Here is a 19,120-nt window from a genome sequence, read left to right as displayed (position 1 = left end):
ACAACCCTCACGGGTTAGGGCAGATCGGTGTACATAGATCGTCTGTGACATTCCAGACGATCGCTAGCAGCAACCCGCTCACTCTTCACCCACCATAGCGGTGGTCCCTTACACCGCACAGTGGACCTTGACCGGCGGAAGCTGTCCATTTCCCATCTTGGCACGTTTCCCCGGGTCCCCCTCGTAACATTACGGTCGCGCCAAAGGTCTGGCTATGGCTGAAGAGCAGCAGCAGTTGCTGCGTTATGTGCAGCAGTTGGAGTCACGATTGGCAGCAGTGGAGCAGTCTTCCTCCGATAAGACTACTCTGACGACAGTCGCCACCCAGGCGGCTACCCAGGCTGTGCTATTGGGCGGAAGGTCTCCTCGCCTTGCGCTTCCAGAACGCTTTAGCGGCAACAGCTCTGAGTGCCGTGGTTTTATAAACCAGGTTACCACCTACTTAGAGCTGTCCGCGACTCTTTACGCTACCGAGAAGGCGAAGGTAGCCTTCGTCCAGTCCCTGCTCACAGGGAGAGCGCTGAAGTGGTCCACGCCGTTGTGGGAGCGCGGAGATCGGGTGGTGAATAACTTAACAGCTTATCTTGGGGCCATGAGAATGGTGTTCCTCGGGCCTCAAGTCACCCACGACTCCGCGCTGCGCCTCTTACGACTTCGGCAAGGGTCCGCTTCAGTCGGGGACTTTGCTGTACACTTTAGGACACTTGCCGCAGAGCTGGACTGGCCGGATAAGGTCCTTGTCCCTGTGTTTTGGGAGGGCCTGGCAGGGTTTGTCAAAGACGCACTGGCCACGCGTGAGGTGCCTGCCACTTTAGAGTCCTTGATTCAGGTTGCCTCTCGCATAGACATCCGCCAGGCGGAGCGAAGGCTCGAGGTCTCTTCAGCACCCACGTCGTCTCGGCCTAAAAAGCGTCTGACTCCCGTCTTCCATCAGACAGGTCTCCCAGCCAGTCCTGTAGGCGACTCCGTGGAGTCAATGGAGGTGTCCAAGGTGGTCTCCTCTGCCCCAGGTTCTCGGTCTTGTGTCATCTGCTTTTCTGTGGGCAGAGGGGACACATAGCTACCCGATGTCCCAAACCGTCGGGAAAAGACAGCGTCTAGTTTCTATCAGAGGGGGGACTCTAGACGCTACCTCTCCCTCTAGGTTGACTATCAGCGCCCAGTTGCAGTTCGGCACTACTCTCTTCTCTGCCCTGGCTTGCTTGGACTCAGGCGCTGAAGGCAATTTCATCTCGACCTCCCTGGCAACCCGATACTCAGTTCCGCTGGTTCTGTTGCCCAAGCCACTCAGGGTCCGGGTAGTCGACGGGTCCATACTACTCGATCCTATCACCCAGATCACCATCCCTCTCAGGATGGATGTACCACCGGGATACCATGAGCAGGTGTCCTTCCTGGTGCTTCCAGGGGGACGGATGAGATCCTACTGGGCCTTCCCTGGTTGAGACAGCATGCTCCTATACTCAACTGGGCAACAGGGGAGGTCTCATCCTGGGCAGGATCCTGTAGAGAGCACCTCGTGACTACCGAACCACCCGCTACCATTAGGTCGGTTGGGTCCTCAGGGAATACAGGGGGGCCGGGTTTACCGACACCTTATGAGGCCTACAGGGATGTCTTTTCCAAAAGGGCCGCAGATACTCTTCCTCCCCACCGGCCATATGATTGCCGAATAGACCTGAAGCCAGGCTCCGAGCCCCCTAGGGGCAGAGTGTATCCACTCTCTGCTCCAGAGACGGAGCCTATGTCCAAATATATTCAGGACAGCCTGGCGAAGGGGTTCATTCGCAAGTCTATTTCACCGGCTGGTGCAGGGTTCTTTTTTGTGCAGAAGAAGGAAGGGGATCTGCGCCCCTGTATCGATTACAGGGGATTAAATGCAATCACGATCAAGAACAAATACCCTTTGCCCCTCATTACTGAGCTATTTGATCGATTCCGCGGGGCAAAGGTCTTCACAAAGCTGGATCTACGCGGGGCGTATAATCTAGTGCGAGTCCGAAAGGGCGATGAGTGGAAGACCGCCTTTAACACCAGGGACGGTCACTACGAGTATCTAGTAATGCCCTTCGGACTCTGTAATGCCCCCGCCGTATTTCAAGACTTTGTGAATGACATTTTCTGGGATTTGTATCTTTCCGTGGTTGCATACCTGGATGACATTCTTATCTTCTCCCCCGATCTTACCACCCATCGGAGGGATGTCATCCGAGTACTTAAGAGGCTCCGCACCCATTCGCTATATGCTAAACTGGAAAAGTGCGTTTTTGAACGGGAATCCTTGCCGGTCCTGGGGTACATCGTGTCCAGTCAGGGGTTAGCAATGGATCCGGAGAAGTTGGAGACAGTGATGAACTGGCCTGAGCCCCGCTCGCTGAAGGCGATCCAGCGATTCTTGGGGTTTATCAATTATTATCGCCAGTTCATTCCCAACTTCTCGACGGTGGCAGCACCCATCATCATCATTGCCCTTACCCGCAAGGGCGCTAATCCCAAAAGCATGAACACGGGAAACGGTAGAGGCATTTCACACTCTCAAAACTCACTTCTCCAGAGCTCCCATCCTTCATCGTCCAGACATCTCCAAACCCTTCCTACTGGAGGTAGACGCCTCTTCGGTCGGTGCAGGTGCAGTCCTGTACCAGAAAAACGAACGAGGAAGGAAGCATCCGTGTTTCTTTTTCTCCAAGACCTTTTCTCCGGCCGAGAGGAACTACTCCATAGGGGATAGGGAGTTACTGGCGATGAAACTAGCATTCCAGGAATGGCGGCATCTCCTGGAGGGTGCGAAGCATCCATTTGAGGTATTTTCTGACCACAAAAACCTCACATACCTCCAGACAGCACAACGCCTGAACCCAAGGCAGGCCCGTTGGTCTTTATTCTTCTCCCGGTTCCGCTTTATTATCCGCCACCTGGCCGGTGAGAAGAACGTACGGGCCGATGCCTTGTCACGTTGTATGATTGTGTTGGAGGAGGACGAGGAGGAGCCTAGTCTTATACTACCCCCGGACAGCTTGAGGATGGTCACTCCCACTTCTTTGGACCAGGTGCCACCTGGCAAAACCCTCGTTCCCCCTGAACTACGGAACGAGGTGCTGTCGTGGGCCCATGCCTCCAAGGTCGTGGGTCACTTCGGGGTCAAAAGGACCAGAGACCTGGTGACCAGGCATTATTGGTGGCCGAGACTACCCCAGGACATACAGGAATATGTGGGAGCCTGTATGTCGTGTGCTCGGAATAAGCCGTCCCGGCAGAGACCGGCAGGTCTTCTTCACCCACTGCCAGTGCCGGATCGTCCCTGGGAAGTGGTAGGGATGGACTTCCTGGGAGATCTGCCCAAGTCAGCAGGGCACAGGGTCGTATGGGTCATCACGGACCACTTCTCTAAAATGGTCCACTTGGTGCCTCTCCCACGACTCCCGACGTCACGTGCTCTCGCCACCTTGTTCATTCGGCATGTATTTAGGTTGCATGGCATGCCTGACAAGGTGGTGAGCGACCGGGGTCCCCAGTTCGCGTCTCGCTTCTGGAGAGAGCTCTGTAAGCTCCTGCAGATAGAGCTGAACATCTCCTCCGCATACCATCCCGAGACCAATGGACTAGTGGAGAGGACTAATCAGACCTTGGTAACTTACCTCCGCCATTTTATCTCCGCGCATCACGACAACTGGGCTAACCTCCTTCCTTGGGCCGAATTTGCCATTAACAATTCGGTCCATGAATCCTCTGGCCAGACTCCGTTCCTACTCAATAACTGACAACATCCCAGAATCCCGGTTCCGATGCCCATTACGTCACCCGATACTAGAGTGGAGGATTGGGCGACCAAGGCCCGGGAGATCTGGGATGACACCCAAGAGGCTCTTAAGAGGGCTAAAGACCGGATGGTGACAACGGCTGATGTTCGCCGCCGCCCTGCACCATCCTTCGCCCCTGGTGACCTAGTATGGCTGTCCTCTAAGAATGTTAACCTACGGGTACAGGCAGCCAAATTCGCCCCTAGGTATCTGGGTCCGTTTAAAGTACTACAGCAGGTAAACCCTGTGGCATATCGACTCCAGCTCCCTCCACGCTGGGCTATAGCCAACACCTTTCACGTGTCCCTCCTGAAACCCGTACGACTTAATAAATTTTCGGGGTCCCTGCCGGCTCAAACCGACTCCCCGTCCGACGTCCCTGAGGTGGCAAAACTTGTGGAGACAAAAGTCATACAGGGCAAGAGGTACTACCTCGTGGAGTGGGCCGGCCGTGGTCCGGAGCATAGATCCTGGGAGTTGGAGGATCATATCCGCAACCCGGGTTTGATAGCGGCCTTCGAGCACGGACAGGGGGGGGGGCCTAGACGGGGGGGTAATGTTACATCTCGTGGCTCTCCTGAGGCAAGGACTGAGGCAGTCTCCCATTCCTTGCCTGCCACGAGCACTCCTGCTCAGCAGCGCCAAAGGTCTGCCAGACTGCGCAGTGTGCAGGAGATACCTTCTCAGAGAGGCAGCAGAAGGGTGACACCTAGTGGTTCTCCTGTTACAAGGAGTGAAGCGGTCTCCCATTCCTGGCCTGCCACAGACCCTCCTGCTCAGTGGCCCCGAAGGTCTGCGAGGTTGCGCAATGTGCAGAGGTTTACTGCTCAGGGAAGCAGTGAGACTCCCGTTATCTCTGCACATTGTGAGACCGAGGATCCCGCCTCTATTTCCCAGAGGCAGGAGGGTGAGCATGTGCAATGCGTGGTGGGTTCTGATTCGCCCACTGACGTCACACGGCTTGATGACAAGGCTGGTGACGTGGTGAATCCTGACTGGCCAGGCTGGGACGTCGTGGACCCTGATTGGGTCAAGTCCGTCATCTCCGCCTCGCGCCCGCCCTTGGGTGGAACGACACCTCCTTAAAAGCTCCTCCTGCCATCATGGCGGCGCGCGACCGTCCTTCTATGTTTGAATGTCTGGCAGCATGCTGCCACGCCACTGCTCAGGCATTACTGTCTTTTGTGGGCTTGGCCCTTGCTGCTTAGGCAGTACCTGGTTTGCAGGCAGTGTTCCTGCCTTGCTGCTCCGGCAGTATCCCCTTCAACAGGCCGTGTTCCTGTCCCAGGTGAGCTCCTCAAGTCTCCACCGGACTCACCTGGTTATTGAAAGCACACGTGCGTGGGCACCTCTGTGCTACCCTCGTGCCATATTCTCGTGACTTCCACTGGCACACGTGCGTGGGCACCTCTGTGCTTCCCCGTGCAACAGTTACACCGAGCCATGAGATCCGTGCCATACAACCCTCACGGGTTAGGGCAGATCGGTGTACATAGATCGTCTGTGACATTCCAGAGGATCGCTAGCAGCAACCCGCTCACTCTTCACCCACCATAGTGGCGGTCCCTTACACCGCACAGTGGACCTTGACCGGCGGAAGCTGTCCATTTCCCATCTTGGCACGCTTCCCCGGGTCCCCCTCGTAACAGAGGGCCTCCGAAAACATTTTTTTATTTTTACAGTCTGTCAGCATTTTCAGTTGACAGGCTGATGCGCCTTTCTGTTATTATGCCGCCAGTGGCACTAAAAACCTACTCTGACAAAATGCTAGTGGTATGGCAGGCCAGCACCTTCAAGGCAGAGAGGGACAGTACATACTACATGTCCAGCTTGAATACCAAATAGTTGTACAGAATGGAAGGAACTCAGAGGACGTTGACACAGTCAACTAGGTAGTCCTTCACCATTTTCATAAATGTTTCCCTCCTTGTCAGAGTACCCTGAAAATCAGGACCTGGGCGCTTTGAAGGTTTCGTGAAACAGTCCCAGACCTTTGTTGGCGTTCCTCTGCCTCTGTTGGTCCTAGTGTATGTCTCTCTTCTCTCTAATCCTTGGTTGTCCAAAGAACTATGACCTCTGCCGTTGGATTTTTAAAATGTGAATTTTTTTTTTACCAATTCTTCAATCCTTCTGTTATTGCACCATTTCAATAGCCCTTTCCATCATAGGAAGGAGAGATGGAGAATTCTCCTTGTAGCAGTGGTCGAAGGATGAACAACCAGTAATCGGCGTTCGCCAAAATGTGTATAAGGCTATGTGCCCACATCGCTTTTTGTGTGCTTCTTTTCTGCACACAAAAGCATGTTTTGGCAGGAAAAAGCAGCTGATAAAATGTGCATTTTTAATTGCGTTTGCATGTGTTTTTCTTGCTTCTTTTTGTCTTTTTTTTATAGTGATGGTGTTCGTGGGGGTTCAAGCGCTGTACTCCCACAATCACCGCTCTCACTGCCCAGAGCAGTACCTATGTATTAGTATGAAGCACACGCATGTTTGTGTGTTCCACACGGAGACAAGTCCGTTTTTCTCCGGCAGCACTGATGTCACACGGACCACAAAGTGATATGATCCATGTCACATGTAGCGGAGAAAACACATGCCTTTAAAATAAAATGAGTTTCTATACTCGCCTGTCTCCAGCGGTGCTGTCTTCGACGAAGCTGTCACTTGCTTCCAGGCTCACTAATTATGCTCATGAATATTCACTGCATCGCGCACCCAGAAGCAGCAGTGCGAGAAACATCAGCACTAGGAACAACAGCGCTGGGGACATGTGAGTATAAACTTTCTGCTCTCCGTATGCTATCATGGACAGCACACAGAGAACACACGTGTGCCAAAATCACGACACACTGAGGGCCATACGCACTTTCACCACATCAGCGAAAAATGTGTGTGTTTTTTACTGATGTGTGAAAGAGGCCTAACAGATTTAGAAAAAATTGTGAACAACATTTGAGAGAAAAACTACTTTTGGATAAATAGAAAATATCTTTGAGTTCAGCTCATGAAAAATGGGAACATAAACAAAAAACATTGTTTATATTTTTGTCCAGTGTATATTATCATTAATAATATCATGTCTAGGCAGTGTTTCTTAAAATTAATAACAACAGTTTTATTCTTTACAGATGACTTTACCATGAGGTCAGAGGGACAGCTGATATTTTCAGAATATGGAGCAGATGATCATAGTGTCACACCAACTACAAATGAAGAGTATGTAATTATTCCAGATATATCACCAGCCATTCAGAGCAACAATTTATCATATTATCAAATTCTACAGGTTTTAGCTTCTGATTCATCACAGATTGTTGAGCAAAATATAAGTAACAAACTGGGTGTTGAATATCAAAAAAATCACACAGCGGAAAAGCCATATTCATGTTCAGAATGTGGGAAATCTTTTAATAAAAAATGTAATCTGGTTACACATGAAATAATTCACACAGGAGAGAAGCCATATTCATGCTCAGAATGTGCGAAATGTTTTAATAAGAAATCAAATCTTGTTGCACATCAGAGAAGTCACACTGGGGAGAAAGGATTTCTATGTTTAGAATGTTGGAAAAGCTTTAAATGGAAATCAGATCTTGCTAGACATCGAAGAATTCACACAGGGGAGAAGCCATTTTCATGTTCAGAATGTGGGAAATGTTTTACACAGAAAACACATCTTGTTAGACATCACAAATGTCACACAGGGGAGAGGCCATATTCATGTTCAGAATGTGGGAAATGTTTTATAGAGAAAGCACAACTTGTTGCACATCAGAGAAATCACACAGGGAGGTAGTTGTTATATTTTTATCCCTTCCTGTCATAAAGCTTAATATTATGTCCCATGTGCCATACAGCTTGCATCTGCCTAGAAGAACAGCAACTGGTTCTAGTTCTGATATTTAACCAATTATATTTTGCAGTCAGTCATGATTTCCAATCCTCATGATCCAGTTGTGGGGTGAAGTTAGTCCCCATTCCTGCCATCATGTGGCTTATTGCTGAGCTTCATAGGAGAAAGTCAGTTATACGAGGAAATGAAGCAAATGATCACTGCTTGAACATGAATTGCAAAAAGTTTACAGAAAAAAAATTCCAATCTGCTCCTGTTTTTCCTGGTTAAAACATAAAAAAGGACTTCCGGTTCCGGTCCTGGCCGCGGTGGAGGCATAAAGGAGAAGCTCCTGCCCCCCCCCGAGAAAAGCAGTCAGACAGCAGCCCCCCCGCATCGGAGTTCGGGACGGGAGGGACCCAGCCTGAAAGCGGAGATCTGCAGCTATGGACAGATACCTGCTGAGGAGCGCCAGCGGCGGTGAAGGGCCCGGGAGAGGCGGCGACGCTGCGGACGTGAGGGGAATGGAGGAGAGGAACATAGCGCCGATGAGCGGGCCGGGGGCGGAGCCAGAGGTGCGGGGAAGAGACGCGATGGAGCCGGGTCGGAGCAAGGGATTAGCAGAGGACGCGGCTGCAGAGGCAGAGGACTGTGGAGCTGGAGACAGGTGGCTGCAGGGGTCGGAGGAGGGCAGCTCGCAGTGGGAGGATGAGGGGGAGGTGGGGGGAGAGACTGGAGAGGAGGACGCTGGCGTTATGGAGGGGAGCTATGGAGGAACAGGAGGGCTGGAGGAAAACGAAACCCAGCGAAGTAGAGGGCCCAGAGGGAGACAGCCGCAATGCAGGAGGAGATCAACCTCAGGCACCCCCTGTAAAGGAGGAAAAAAAAAACAACAGCAGGATCCAACGACATCTCAATTTTACAAGACATCTGAGGGAGGCAGAGACTCAATGCAAATAAGAAGATCTAAGAAAGCAACTCCACCTGCTGACCAAAACAAGCAAGTGCAAGAGTTCCATATGGATTACAAAAAACTGGCAGTAGAAGTAGCATCTCACTTGTCCAAAGACATAAAAATAGCCATTGAGGTAGCCGTACAAACTTCACTAGCCGCCATGCAGAAGCAATTGGCTGATCATTCAAAGAGACTCACAGAAGCAGAGCAAAGAATCTCTAACTCTGAGGAGACAATCTTGACCATGCAAGCACAGATAGCAACTCTTGTAAAATCTAATGATTACCTGAGAGACAAGGCAGAGGACCTAGAAAACAGATCGAGGCGAAACAATCTTCGCATTGTGGGGCTGCCAGAATCGGTAACACTGGGACAGCTGGACAATATTTGTGAGGCGGAACTACCACAGGCGCTGGGCATAAAGGCGAAATTTAGAGTGGAGAGAGCCCACAGAGTGGGACCATTGAGGCAGCAAGAGGCGAAGGAGGGAGAAGGGCAAAATTCAAGCAATAAACCGCCCACAAGAGCCAGGCAGGTGATAGTCAAATACCTTGACTACAAGCACAAAGAGGAAATTCTGAAAGCCTTTAGAGAACGAAAGCGACCTTTACAATACCAAGGAAATAGACTGCTGATCTTTGGGGATTATTCCGTTGATGTGTCCAAACGGAGGAAGGACTTCAGTAAACTGTGCACATTTCTGTACAATAAAAGAATAAAATGCCAACTACTCTACCCGGCAGTGCTGAAGGTCAGGAACTCCAATGGTTCGTTCTCATACTATAAAGACCACAAGGAGGCGGAAAATATTCTCATGTCAGAACATAAAGGGATCCGGACGGAGGGGCAGGAGAGGAGATCCAGTGGAGGAGAAAACTTCAGAAAAGGTTCCCCAACGGGTTCGAGAGGAGAGGGTGGACAACGAGGAAGGCAAACACAACCTGAGGCCAGTGGAGAGGGGAGATGCAGTCCAGCCCAGCAGTTTAGCCCAGGGATGGGACCCAGGGAGCAGTGTTCTTGAAAGACACCAAGACACTTGACTCTTGAACTGATCTCTACTGGCCCTTATCTATCTACCCCCCTGAGTGAGGAAGGTGGCCGAGCCGAGGGGGACGAGCCAGCGTGAAGGGGACGGAGGGGAGACTGAACAAGTCACCTACTCTCCCCCCCCCCTCCTCCCCCTTTTTTTTTTTTTTTTTTTTTTTCCCTTTTCTCTTTTCTTTTTCTCCTCTCCCCCTCTCTTCTTCCTCTCCCTCTCTCTTTTCTTCCCTACCTCCTCCCTTCTCTCCCCTAATTGGTCTCTGGCGTGTTCTCCCTTCTTTTCTCTCTCTCCCTTCCCCTCTTTTCCCCCCTCGGTGCTTCCCCCCTCTCTCTCTCTATGCCCTTCCCGGTTCTACCTCTCTTGCCTTTTTTCCAATACTACTCCTCGCTTCTTTCTTCTCTTCTCCTCTGCGCTGTTTCTTCCCCTCTCGTGCTTCTTGGCTATGTTATCCTTTATCTATCTCTATGCTGGGCTCTTTTATCTCTTTGTCTCTGCTCCGTTGTTCTTCTCTCTTTGTGAATTGCTTTGCAGGTCCAAATACAGTGGGCACGAATGGGTCGGCAGGAAGGTCCCACGAAACTAGGACTAACCCAGTAGATGAACTCTCTTTAAGGTCCTACCACTCATAACATAAGGTTTTAATCTCTGTATATTACTTCAGATCGTTATGTTTTACGCGGGGGATAGAGCTCTGAATCTGTCTATTGGGGGGGGGACTAGGGAGACTCATATTTTGGCCAGGAAAAAGGGAAGTCACTAGCATGGCAAAAAGTGCCGAAAGTCCCACCAAAGGGACAACTTGTTATACTGTTGTAGGATTTATACTTTGCATATGTTGTTTAAGAGTTTACACACAAGTTGGGGAAAAGAAATGCCATTCTGGGGAAACCACGTGTGAAGGATATAATGATAGTCGTGTCTCTCCTACAGCTGGGGACCTGGGGGGTGGTATTGATAAGAGCAAATTACCCAGACAAACATGGTGCAACTAACGACATGGAATGTTAAGGGCCTAAGATCACCTAACAAACGAGCAATGGTACTAAGACACTTGAAAAGATTAAAAACAGACATTGCTCTATTACAAGAAACTCACTTGGGGAAGGAAGATTTCTTTCGCATGAAAAAATACTGGGTGGGCTCAGTATATGGGGCAGCGGCGCAAGGAAGGAAGGCGGGCACAATGATTTTGATAAACAAGCAACTTAGACATGAAATAGTGGCTCAGGAAGAGGATGACCAGGGAAGATGGCAGCACATAATAATTAATAGCCCAGCGGGGACACTCAGCATATATAATATTTATGGCCCAAACTCGAAGCAGAATCAGTTTCACGACACCATAAAAGCCATAATTCTCGCGGACAAGGAGCCTAACATCATAGTGGCGGGGGACTTCAATGTAGTGCCAGACTCGGTGGAGGATAGAAGCAAGGGAGAGGGGGAGCCAGGATCCGGGGATAAAGGAACAAATCACAGAGATGTATCACTGGAGGATGTAGGCCTAAAAGACATCTGGAGACTAACTCACCCGCACGATAGAGAGTATACGCACTTCTCTCACCCGCACAACAGTTGGTCTCGCATAGACCAGATCTGGTTATCTATGGAACTTGCGAATGGTGTGCAAAACTGTATGATTGAGAATATGGTAATCTCAGACCACAGCCCGGTGAGAGTGGACCTTAGAGAAAAATTCAAAAGGGGATCAGATATTATTTGGAGATTCCCGACGTTTCTCCTTAGACAGGACAATTTTCGCAGGATAATAAAAGAATGGTGGGAGGAGTTCTCAGAGGATAACAAGGATCACAGGGAGACCCCGATTTTGTTCTGGGAAACTGCAAAGGCGGTCTTGAGAGGACGCTTGATGAGGTATGCTGCCATGGTCAAACGGAAGACGAATGCGAATTACAACTTACACAGTGAGGCAGTACGTCTAGCGTATACTAATTATCTGTCAGACAGGTCTAGCAGGGCAAGGGATAGGTGGCTGGCAACCAAGAGAGATTTTGACGAATGGGCAAAAAAAAAGGAGCAACTATTTTGGTCACATAAAGAGGCAGATCTTCATAGATTTGGTAACAAGGCGGGGAGGATGTTGGCAAATCTAGCAAGAGGCAACAGAAAAATGACAGTAATCTCTTCATTGAAAACGAAGGATGGGGGGATGACTTCGGACCCTAAAGAAATTAACAAGGTGCTGGGAGAATATTATAGAAAGTTGTACGGACCAGGACAGAATGACATGACTGACGAATCGGAGTGGCTACGACAAGCCCAACTACCTAGCTTAACGGAGGAGGAAAGGGAGGCCCTAAATACAAACATCACGGAGGAGGAGGTCTCAAGAACAATTGGGGAACTTAGCACTAACAAGGCGCCAGGGCCCGATGGTTTTAATAGTGAATTTTATAAAGCCCTCAAGGATCAGATTTCGCCGGATTTAACCTCAGTCTTTAATGCGATACTGGGAGGAGCAGAAATCCCTAACAATGCAAATATAGCGTACATTAAATTAATTCCTAAGGGAGCCAAGGACCTGGACGACCCCTCGAGTTATAGACCCATTCGCTCATCAACCAGGACTTAAAAATAATGTCTAAAATCATGGCTGACAGACTGGCAGCAGTCTTACCTAGATTAATTTCAGAACACCAGGTGGGGTTTATAAAAGGAAGAAATGCAGTGACCAATATTAGAAAGACGATTTTAGTGGTTGATGCGGTTAGACTGGGGCGTACAGAGGGAAAGGCAAGCCCTGCTTTAGTCACGCTTGATGCTGAGAAAGCGTTCGACAATGTTAACTGGAACTGGCTGGACAAGGTGATGGAGGCTGCAGGGATAGTGGGTAGGATGAGACTTTACATTAACAATTTGTATGCCAACTCGGGAGCAAGGATCCACACACCGGGATTTTTGTCTGACGTGTTCCCCCTGATGAAAGGGACGAGACAGGGATGCCCGCTATCCCCCCTACTTTTTAACCTTGCAATAGAACCCCTATCAAGAGTGCTGCAGGGTCACAATAGTTTTAAAGGGATCAAAATAAGGGGAAAAGAGATGAAGTTAGCGCTGTTCGCCGATGACGTGATTTTGTATATGGGGGACCCTGTTGCGGACCTACCCTGGACACTTGATATGATTGGAAAATTTGGTGCCTTTTCAGGCTTTAAGTTAAACAAAAAAAAATGCGAGCTCTTATTCCTGAGCGGAGGCAAAGGACCAACTGTGGGAAACACAAGTGAGGGTCATGTGAATGGGATCCCTATAGCGCACTCATCAGTAAAGTACCTGGGAGTACATATAGGGAGGATGACGGAATTAATATATAAATTGAATTATGGTCCATTGATTAGAAAAATCATTAACCAGTTGAGGGGCTGGAAGGGGCTGCCCCTGCCACTATTGGCACGATGTCACCTCATAAAAATGATGAGCTTCCCTAGGCTGCTGTACCCCTTTCAGACGATCCCTCTATTGATAACACTAAAAGACGTCAACAGATTAATTCAGCGTATGCAGACTTTGTTTGGAGGGGAAGGAAACCCAGAATAAAGCTGCGCACGCTGATGAAGTCAGTGGAGGAGGGTGGGATAAATTTCCCGGATGTCAGAGGGTATAACATTGTATGCATTATGAGACATGTGATTGACTGGCTGAGAGGAACGAGCAGGCACTCAGATTATGGAACGGAACTCAAGTATGCAGAACCATGGGACCTGACGTCCATTTTACACTCCCCAATGTCTAAGGTTGAAGGTCATATAAGAAACTCGGTTATATTTCGAGACACCATGTTGGCCTGGAGATTGGTTAGACGGAAATTGGGACTCTCCTGGAAGGTATCAAAATACCTAAATCCTTGGGCGTCACCAAACTTTCCCCAGGGGAGAGAGAATAAATTATTCCTCAAATGGAAAGAGAGAGGCATTAGGAGTCTGATAGATGTCATGAATGTGGAAGAGAGAAGATGGATGACAGGTCGGGAGGTGCTTGATAAGTACAATCTCAACGGCCTCCACATTATGCAGTACGAACAATTGAAACATGGAGTACTGAAAGAGCTTGGTGAGATTGGAAGGGAATTGAACAAGAGCATGATTGATGAGCTCATGGGATGTAGCGTAACAAATGTAAATGTTTCTCGAATATACCAAACATTTAGAGGTGTGCTAATATCCAGGGAAGATAGTCGAACACTTCTAGCATGGGAAAAACAACTGAAAGGACAAGAAGTAGTGGAGGTCATACTGAAAGGATGGGTTCAGATGAGGAAACAAGTCACTAACGAGAGCTGGAGGGACACCCAATTTAGGATATTACACAGGGCGGTTTTGGGCTTCAACATACCGGGCAGAGTGGCACGGTGTCCTAAGTGCCACAAAGAAAAAACAGACATGCTGCATGGCTTGTGGGAATGCAGTCCAATAAAGAGGTTTTGGAACCAAGTCAGAGCGTTAGTTCAAACAACATGGAAAATTTCCTGCAAAATAGAACTAATGGTGTGGATCTTCCACTTTTTGGAGGGTGGAGTTAGAGGGGGATTGAACGCTCAGGACAAAAAAACATTTGTAATCATACATGACATAGCCATGATAGCTAAAAGGTGCATCCTGAGGCACTGGATACAGGAGGAGGCCCCAGCCATAGGGGAAGTCATCAGTGAACTGCACAACCTTTTGAGGCTGGAGAAATTAGAAGCAGAAAGGGACAAGGATAATTTGACAACCAAGTTTTTTAGGAGGTGGAAAACTTTTATAGAAGTTCATTACAAACAGGAGGACATAAGCCATTTAGTGGCACCCTTCAGACATACGGAGTGGTACCTCATAAATGAAATCCAGGATAGTCTGGGAAAGCTGAGGACTAACTAGCAGGGACCCAGGTGAGGGACAAAGGCGAGACAATATGACGTCATCAAGACATGACATTGGCACTAGAACTATTAGAGAATGGCACAGGGGTTCAGGGGTTTGTTTCATTTATGTTATGTTTGGATTTTTTAACTCTGATTCATTATTTGTCAATGCAATCTGAAGCGGGATTGGAGATAGAGAGGGGATTCTACTCCTTCCAATGTTACTTATCGACAGCTGCAATCTTGTCTTTTGTAAATCATACTACTTTTGATACGATATTGAAATAAGTTTGTAAAATCAATAAAAATTGTTTTGAAAAAAAAAAAAAAAAACATAAAAAAGTGCTTATTTTTTATCACTCCATCCCCCAAAATGTTTGCACTATCAAATTCTAGAATTAACCCATAATGCCATAAAAAAAAACGGCTCAAAGTGCATTTTTTTCTGAACTCCCCAGACACAATGCAATAAAGTGATGAAAACTTATGTATCCTAAATTGGTATCAACATAATATTATGGTTCTCCGCAACTGGTGACACAAACCATTATTTTTAACAAATGTCCACAGAAGTAGAATAAAGTATAAAAGTTTGATATTGACGTACAAAAACTCTCATATAGATATGTTGATGAAAAAATAAAAAATTATTTTTTTAAGAAGAATAGGAGAAAATGAAGGTGCAGAAACTGAAAACCGCTCAGTCATGAAGGGGTTAAAATATTTTATCAACAACACTTACAGTCAATGAAAACGTCAGACATCATACAAAACAAGTGGGAAAGCAATATAGAGTTATGTAATGATTAGCAAATGTCTGTAATTACCAATAAACATCTTATCGAAAAGCAGATTCTAAATAACTCACCTGTGTGTCAATCATGTGTAAAAAATATTTCACATTGATATATACAGTATAATGGCATCTTTAAAGGGTTCTCAGGTACATAGACCACAATGGTTGAAATACTGCTATACATGATCATCACAGTTAGGCGGGCTTTGCACGTTGCGACATCGCAAGCCGATGCTGCGATGTCGCACGCGATAGTCCCCGCCCCCGTCGCAGCAGCGATATCTTGTGATTCCTGGCGTAGCGAACATTATCGCTACGCCAGCTTCACATGCACACCTGTCCTGCGACGTCGCTCTGGCCGGCGTCCCGCCTCCTTCCTCAGAGCGACGTCACACGGCAGGCGGCCAATCAAAGCGGAAGGGCGGAGATGAGCTAAACATCCCGCCCACCTTCTTCCTTCCGTATAGCCGCAGGCGGCAGGTAAGGAGATGTTCCTCGCTCCTGCGGCTTCACACACAGCGATGTGTGCTGCCGCAAGAACGAGGAACAACATCATTCCTGTCGCGGCACTGGCATTATGGAAATGTCGGAGAATACACCGAGGATACGATAACGACGCTTTTGCGCTCGTTAATCGTATCATCTAGGATTTACACACTACGATGTCGAAAGTGACGCCGGATGTGCATCACTTTCGATTTGACCCCACCGACATCGCATGTGCGATGTTGCAACGTGCAAAGCCGCCCTTACAGTTAGTCACTTAACATAATTTCATTGGCTTTTCACATCTTGAAGGGAATCTATCACCAGGTTTTAGCTATTTAAGCTGACAGCACCTTGTAGGAACAAATACCCTGATTCCAGCCTTGTGTCACTTAAGGGGGCTTTACACGCTACGACATCGCTAATGCGAACTCGTTGGGGTTACGGAATTGGTGACGCACATCCAGCCGCATTAGCGATGCCGTTGCGTGTGACACCGATGAGCGATTTTGCATCGTTGCAAAAACGTGCAAAATCGCTCATCGGTGACATGGGGGTCCATTCTCAAATATCGTTACTGCAGCAGTAACGAGGTTGTTCCTCGTTCCTGCGGCAGCACACATCGCTCCGTGTGACACCGCAGGAACGAGGAAGCTCTCCTTACCTGCCTCCCGGCCACAATGCGGAAGGAAGGAGGTGGGCGGGATGTTACGTCCCGCTCATCTCTGACCCTCCGCTTCTATTGGGCGGCCGCTCAGTGACGTCGCTGTGACGCCGCACAGACCGCCCCCTTAGAAAGGAGGCGGTTCGCTGGTCACAGCGACGTCGCCGGGCAGGTAAGTATGTGTGACGGGTCTGGGCGATGTTGTGCGGCACGGGCAGCAATTTGCCCGTGTCGCGCAACAGATGGGGGCTGGTACCCACACTAGCGATATCGGGACCGATATCGCAGTGTGTAAAGCCCGCTTAAGTCACAGGTTTCTCTGCTACAGATCTAGCAGTTGTTGATCTGTGTATAAACCCGCCCACACCAAAGCTTTGTCTTTCTGTGTACAATATATAGTGACAGAGAGCTGCTAATCAGTGTTGGGAGTGTAGTTAGACTAGGGTACATGAGGCTTGTTGTCCTATAGTGTTTACAGTGGAGCAAACTAGTTTGGTTCACATTTACCAATTTCAAATTCGCTACGAGCATTTTTCTATGCGGTTCTAGGTCATGTACCCTAGCATTTTTGAGAAAACCCGGTAATGATCGGCTATGTTCGTTTTCCAAAATGCTTTTATAATAACATATGATGCTTTTGGATAGGATAGTGGTGCTGTATAATAAACAGGGGTACGTGTTTAATAACAGGAGGGGGTGGGGAGAGGCCAGAGGAGTGGCGCATTTTTTTATTTCTTAACTTTATTTGTGGATGTTGCTGCAGCCAATCATGGCACAGAAAACATCTACAAGGTTCAGACACAAGTGATTGTGTCATTGGCTGCCTAAGTCACATGTAAATCTGCATATAAAATGCGGACATGCGGCGTCAGCACCACTTTGTGATTGTTAAAGCTTAAGGAAGTTGCCGCTGCTGCTAGACAGCTTAGCTTGGAGTTTGATCATGGGTAGTTGATATAGATAGGAGAGCGATAGTGTAGAATAGAGACGTGCAGTGTAGGGAAAGGTGTGTGTCACAAATCGGCATTTCATTATATAAATAGGGATTGCTACTTGTGAGTGCCTGCTAAGGAGTTGCCAGTGAACCATCTTAATAGGTATTGTTTCTTTTTAGAGACTGCTAACAATTTGCCGGTGAATCATCTCAATAAGTATGGGTTCTTTTTAGTGCCTGCTAAAAATTTGCTAGTGGTCCATCTCAATAGGTATTGCTACTTTTTAGTGTCTGCTAAAAATTTGCAAGTGAACCATCTAACTAGATATTGGTAGTTCTGTGGGCCATCCCAATATTGCCATCTCAGCCAAGAAATACAGAAATTTGCTTTTTTGTCAGATATCTGGGCATAGGATTGCGAAACATCTGTTTGAAAGGGGAATGGTACATCAACCATGAGTGGTAAATCACAATATGGTTGTGGTGGAAAGGTAAATAGGTGGGATGTTCGAGGTGCATGTGTGGGACATTCTAATGATAGTTAAACCACTACTGAGCAAACACTGGCTTGTCCTATCCCAAGAGAACTGAGAACAACTTCCAAGACTGGGCAGGCTATTCCACTCCATTTCTCTGGCAGCCGCACATCGCTTCAACTTGTAAATTAGGACCAGAAACATCATGTGCTAGAGTGGATGGCAAGCGCTGCATCAAGTGGCCTCTCCTCTTCCTGCACCTCAACATCACACACAGTTCATTCCTCAAAGGTGACATCCCAATTACACTTGTTTTCCCCTATGTCACAACTCTCCAACTGCCCAACTGACTGTGGGGAATCACACATGGGCGAGTCTACAAAGCTGTTCACACATTCTATCCCATGGGCATCAGAGGTCTGCTGCAAACATTCAAAGACTGAAGAGGAGTAAACCATCTACACCAATGCCCAAAATCTTTGTCAGTGGGATCTGGGCTGAAACAAACTAGGATCCTAGAAGGATCCAGACCCTCGTCAACAGACATTAACCCCCGGGGTGGAGATGATGATGATGAGACTTAGGGGTACTTTGCACGCTGCGACATCGCTACTGCGATATCGTCGGGGTCAAATCGAAAGTGAAGCACATCCGGCGCCGGTAACAACGTCGCAACGTGTAAAGCCTAGATGCGCCGATAAACTATCGCAAAAGCGTTGAAAATCGGTAATCTGTGTAGCGTCGGTCATTTTCATAATGTCGCACCAATAGGAGATACGATGTTGTTCCTCGTTCCTGCGGCAGCACACATTGCTGTGTGTGAAGCCGCAGTAGCGAGGAACATCTCCTTACCTGCCTCCACCGGCTATGCGGAAGGAAGAAGGTGGGCGGGATGTTTACGTCCCACTCACCTCCGCCCCTCCGCTTCTATTGGCCGCCTGCCGTGTGATGTCACTGTGACGCCGCACGACCCGCCCCCTTAGGAAGGAGGCGGGTCGCTGGCCAGAGCGATGTCGTAGGGCAGGTAAGTGCGTGTGAAGCTGCCGTAGCGATAATGTTCGCTACGGCAGCTATCACAAGATATCGCATGTGCGACGGGGCGGGTACTATCGCGCTCGGCATTGCTAGCCGATGCTAGCGATGTCGCAACGTGCAAAGTACCCCTTAGATACCTGAGCGCATGCATACTGTACTGTGATGTCAAGTCAGGAAGAGGAGGAGGGTGACTGTCATGGTGAGGAGTGGGACAACAAAGAGGATGACGATGAAGTTGT

At 48.5% G+C, this 19,120-nt stretch overlaps 1 pseudogene; it reads left to right on the top strand.

Moving 5' to 3' along the window:
• Positions 1-19,120, top strand: part of LOC142312853 (uncharacterized) — a 206,937-nt pseudogene that overhangs the window by 15,579 nt on the left and 172,238 nt on the right.

Source organism: Anomaloglossus baeobatrachus, chromosome 5 (assembly GCF_048569485.1).
Source record: "Anomaloglossus baeobatrachus isolate aAnoBae1 chromosome 5, aAnoBae1.hap1, whole genome shotgun sequence".
Lineage (NCBI taxonomy): Eukaryota > Metazoa > Chordata > Amphibia > Anura > Aromobatidae > Anomaloglossus > Anomaloglossus baeobatrachus.
Note: the sequence above shows the minus strand (reverse complement) of the source record. Positions and strands in the feature narration are given on the sequence as shown.